This window comes from Oncorhynchus kisutch, linkage group LG22 (genome assembly GCF_002021735.2).
Source record: "Oncorhynchus kisutch isolate 150728-3 linkage group LG22, Okis_V2, whole genome shotgun sequence".
In the NCBI taxonomy this organism is placed as follows: domain Eukaryota; kingdom Metazoa; phylum Chordata; class Actinopteri; order Salmoniformes; family Salmonidae; genus Oncorhynchus; species Oncorhynchus kisutch.
The window spans coordinates 4,689,120-4,695,122 of record NC_034195.2 but is presented as its reverse complement, the minus strand read 5'-3'; positions in this window follow the sequence as shown (position 1 = coordinate 4,695,122).

Below are 6,003 nucleotides of genomic sequence, written 5' to 3'. Positions count from 1 at the left end.
TTACAAGCCCTCTATATTTAAATGTTTCAGGTACACTCCAATAGGTGTCTGCGTCACATACAGTATCTTCTATTGTTTCTGTTTTTCAGTATAAAGTACTCTGTAGCCACTTTAGTGTGGACACCAGGTGAGACCACACACACACATTAACAGTCTCTCTTCTTCACTTCATCCCTCTCCCTCTTCTCCCTAAATCCTCTAGGTTATATCAGCTGTTCTGGTGAACCCATCCCGCATCAGAACTGGCTGACAGAAGGCACAGCATGATCATAGGTGAGAGGTCACTTGGTCGGGTCAACAGGAAGTATTATTAAAGAGATGCTTTACATTGAAATACAGACAGAGATGTAGTAGTCCCAGAGTTAATGATCCACGGTCAGTTTTGCATTTCACCTCCTGATTTAAGATGACTGGCCATGATAGAATAAAAAAACAAGGCTCTCTCTCTATCCATCTGTCACTCATCTGCAGGTATGTTTTGATGTGAGAGGAAGCCAGTCCTGTCATCGCCACCTCACCCGCTCTTAAAAGAACCTTCGGGCAAACTAGGGACCCAAGGCTGGTTAGGCGACACCGCAATTGTGATGAACTGAGAAAATATTAGTGTAGCACTGTAATTCATGAATCATATGCTGTCTGCCGCTGTTCTTACCTCTTTCCCTTTCTGTCTTCTACACCTCTCTCCCCACCTCGTCTTTCTTCCTCATTTTATCATGCACACCATATGTGCATTGAAGTACAGATTGAACTTGTATTTATAATATATTACAATTACCATAATTATAATGCATATGTATTTATAACACCTGGATAATGAAATTCTTTCATTAAAGCGTTTCACATTCTCCACTGGTTGAAATTAAGTATCTCATTGAAATACTATCCTGTGTCCTCAGATTAATGCAGATGAAGGGAGTTAGATATGCATCGTTTTTTTCTGTATATATGAATTACAAATCAATCAAGTTTCTAGTCTATTGCATAGCTACAATGTGTAATCATTGATGTCCCAGGAGCAGTAAACACTGTTAAAGTGTATATTTGTAATACATACATGCAGACACAGCATCATTCAAATAATGGAGTTTGATATCACTGAAAAATAATGTCTCAGACTCTCATATCTGAACCGCATGTTTACTTGCCAGGGAAGATTACATGATCAGTGAATATAATCAATGTACAGGTTACAATGTGGGAATCTCATGCGTGGTAATAACTACAGTACATGTGTATATAGGACTTGCATCCTTGGCACAATAAAGTTATTATATTCTACTCTTTCAACAGGCTTCATTAATTCCATTCAGACTTGGAAGTTGATACAACTACGATAGCTGAGGTTCATAGGTTCTGAACTAATATTCATACCAATCTGACGTTTTAGGGTCCATACACAGTCCATACATGATGTTTCCACCCCCATGCTTCACAGTAGGTATGGTGTTCATCCATAGGCATACAGTTACTTTTATCCTCCAGTACACAATAAGAAAGTGAATAGTTAGCTAGCTATGTTACTTCAGCTGCATTGCAAGGCAAGCTTACACAATTGTACATAAAATTTGCAGTAACGTAAGCTAACCCCATTCCATACAAATGTGTGCAACCAAGGGGCCTCCCAGGTGGCGCATTGGTCTAAGATGCAGTGCTAGTTGTGCCACCAGAGACTCTGGGTTCGAGCCCAGGCTCTGTCGCAGCAGGCCGCGACCGGGAGGTCCATGGGGCAGCGCACAATTGGCCCAGCGTCATCCAGGTTAGGGAGGGTTTGGCCGGCAGGGATATCCCCGTCTCGTCCCACACTCCCGACTCCTGTGGCAGGCTGGGCGCAGTGCATGCTGATCAGGTCGCCAGGTGTATGGTGTTTCCTCAGACACTATGAGGATTCTGTGTTATGCACTATAGCCTGTTACCATATATGTGATTGAATATTATCTGCTGTTGGCTTGTGTGGATGTATGTATGTGTTATGCAACATTGCTGACTTGAAACATTGATGGCCCTGAAACAGTTTCAGGGCCATGGGCCTTTCTCATGATGGAAAAATACAGAATGACATAAAAACGGACACATACAGAACGTAGTGTAGCAAACCACAGACTGTTTTTTGTTAGAACTCAAACTTAACAATAACAGAAACCAGATGTGCAACCAGCCACCAATTGTGCAAGTTCTCCCACTTAAAAAGATGAGAGAGGCCTGTAATTTTCATCATAGGTACACTTCAACTATGACAGACAAAATGAAAATGAAAAAAATCCAGAAAATCACATTGTAGGATTTATGAATTTATTTGCAAATTATGGTGGAAAATAAGTATTTGGTCACCTACAAACAAGCAAGATTTCTGGCTCTCACAGCCTCTTCTTTAAGAGGCTCCTCTGTCCTCCACTCATTACCTGTATTAATGGCACCTGTTTGAACTTGTTATCAGTATAGTTGATCACTATCTGACATAGTTGAAGTGTACCTATGATGAAAATTACAGACCTCTCTCATCTTTTTAAGTGGGAGAACTTGCACAATTGGTGGCTGACTAAATACTTTTTTCCCCCACTGTACAACATAGAGATCCCCTTTAATCAAAATTATATTTCTAAATCAAATTTTATTTGTCACATACACATGGTTAGCAGATGTTAATGCGAGTGTAGCGAAACTAAACCTATAATATATATATAATTATATTTCTAACTAAACCTATACTGTCTTTGCTTTGGATGCAATTGTCACCAGTGACAACCTTGATGCAGAATTTGGCTACATATATTTCCTTGTATTTACTTACTGGACAGGTAACATGTTGTGGAATAGGACCATCAATGTGAAAAAAATAATCACTTTAGGTTAAGAAATGTCACTACAACCATCAGAGGTCATATGTTCCAACTCTGATATCCGTGCCACAGGAAAGTGTGGACTTTTTTAAAAATAAAAAAATTGACCTAAGAAGTTTACAAAAGGAAAACCGAAGATAGTATCAAGGTGACCGTGCTGTTTCACATCATCACTTAGATGTATAAGGCCTTATGCTGCCCCCCTCCAAGCAAAAAGGCAGTAACTGCTTGTAGAGTGAAACTGAGAAAAATGTCTTCAGAGTGTTTTAATTGTCGAGCCAAATGCATTCTAGGTAGATCATTGGAGATGTAATTATCTGTTGCCTTACTATGAGTACATGTTTTATTCATGTTGTCCCTGACCTCTGACATGACCTTTGACCCTTAAACAGAAGTTACTGCCTTCTTCCTTGGCATAATATGTTATAAGTTGCAGGGTAATACCAAAGCAAAGAGCAGTATCGGCCATTTTCATTTGTTAGTTTACTATACCTCTCATGTATGCTATTAATACAAGAGCAGTGCAATGTCTGACAGTGTAACAGAGTTGAAACTGCATCCTTTGTGTGTCTTCCACTAAGATACCAGTTGCATTTACATAGAGATGTATGTCCTGCGTCAGTCACATTACATACTGTGTTTGATTTGACAAGTAGCCCATGTATTGTTATAAGAATAAATGTGAAAAGCAGCACTGCAATTGTTTGAATTACATGAAATGATTACCTGTCTTGTAATATATAATGATGGAACATGACAGAAGTATGATGTAGGGTAATACAATTATATAAAATGACCATGAGATGGCTAATAAAAACATTTATTTGTATTTTTTTAAATTAATAAATAAATAACATCATAATTAATATATATTATTATTATTAATTAATTATTAATACATTTTAAACATATTTACATGTTCCTATTCACAAGAGGACACAAATGACATTTAGCTACAATTGAAAAAAAAAAAAGCTTTGGTGCTGCTGCCTTATTCAGCTTGACGATGGAATGGCCAGCTTTCCATGCCAGGATGTGTTCCTTTTTCATTTCGACCACCTCCACCTTGCTTGCAATGGTGGAAACTGTTTGCACTTATGAAGGTGCGTCCTGGCTCGAAGAACCTGATGGTGATGTCCTCCATTTTCATGTCCTCTTCTCCTTATACTTCCTTATACTTCATCTCCCGATACTTTTCCCATATTTCCTTTCGCCTAACCTCTGAAATATTCTGAGTACATTGCCTCTTGCATTTGGGACCACATGACTTACCCATTGGTGGAATCTTGGATTTCTGGTTTGATAGGTTGTCTGGAGTTGTGTCCACGGGCTCAGCTGCCACTTGTACTGGAACATCCAACTCTGAAGGTCATCATCATCATTGGCAATTGATTTCTCATCTGATAGACTGATGTCTAAGGAGTCAGAGACCACCCACTGGTTCTCTATTTATTCAAATAATGTTGACACTGTGACTTCAGTTAAAGTCAGGTAGATCAGGAATCTTTGTTGGAATGTAGCCCTCAAATCAACTGAAATAAAAAGAGTAAATAATCAGGGACATGCATCCTAATGATTCTAATCTGTCATGGATGATAATAATTAATAGTGACATTTTCTGGTGTGCAAACATATGATCATAATATAATATCCCTTTCAGTTATTATATAATATAGGATATAATCAATGTTGATTTGATCTTGTGCAAACATTATCATAATCATTTTCACTGTCATAACTCAGTTCATCTATAAATGTCATACCTGCTCCCAAAAATGCTCTTAAATTTTCATCTTTATTTACAAATTCAAATAAATTGCATGGATGCACATTGACAGGAATAAAACCTAGTATTGACGTGGTTGTACTGTCCTAATACACTCTCACATGGCAACTCTGATCGGTATAGATGCTAATCATCTACACTGCAGGGATTGGTGGAAGTCATGAAAAACTGTTTTTCTGCATTCATGTAAAGATGGCACTGAAGCAGACCCATTGAGCACACATTTGGCATGTCAAAGCTTGTTGTACTAATTACATATGCCACCAACAAAGGTGATGGATACAATTTGAGATTTTAACTTTCCTGACCGGGACAGTCATGCAATACTGGAATATAAAAGAATGCCAGAAACCCTGAACATGTGAGTAGAGATATTATTGAGCTAGCAATGCTGTGTGTGCGCTCATCCGGAAAATGAGTGTACGTGGCTTTTGACAATTCAGTTTGGGGTGCACGTCCAGCTGGCTAGACGGTCAGCTGGCTAGAGATCGTGTGTGTGGTGTAACGTTACGGATTCAAATAACCCATGGAATGTCAGAATACAACTAAAAGGATTATATTAATTCTAGGTATAATAGATAGATTGAAGCTAGTATAAACTGTTGATCGTTTCTTATGGGAACATGTAGCACAAATATATTGCTTCATGCTAATGCTAGCTAGGTAGGTTTTGACGTTTTGGTAGGGGCGCGTCCGTTTTAGCGAGGTGGCTGTCACTGGCTAGAAATCGTGTGTATGGTGTACTGATTCAAAGAAACCAGCAGGATATATCAGAATATAATTCATTATATGGCTAATAGATTGACGTTAGCATCAATTGCAGATCTCTTACGAGAGTAGGCAGGATTGTTAGTCTATGCTCGCTAGCTAGTTAGCTAGCTTAGCTTGCTAGCTAATTCATTTTGATGTCAGATCTACTTAGCTAGCTAGTTCTTAGCAGTGTCTGATGTCGGCGTTTCAGAGCAAGTTCAACCATCATTTCCCCCCGGGAATGCTGTGCCATGGTGTTGTATCCCTAGATTAGCAATATATGTGTGTGTAGCTGTCAGTCAGTGTCATACAGGTTCGATTGCATCACTATCAGAATAGAATATGATACAAAGGTTAAACGCAGTAACTGCAGCCAAGGGCAGGTTGAAACCAAGCTAAAAGGCAGGAAGTTCAGTTACTGCCATTTACCTTGGTTTCACAGTAACTTTTTGCAGTTACTGCTAATACGACCCCCATTGTCTCCAAAACACAAAACAGTAGAGGCAGGATACTTGTCCACATGATTAAGCATGCAACCTCTTACAGCTACATCCCCCCTTATTTCAATTTCCACCTGAAGACATACCCAAATCTAACTGCCTGTAGCTCAGGACCAGAAGCAAGGATATG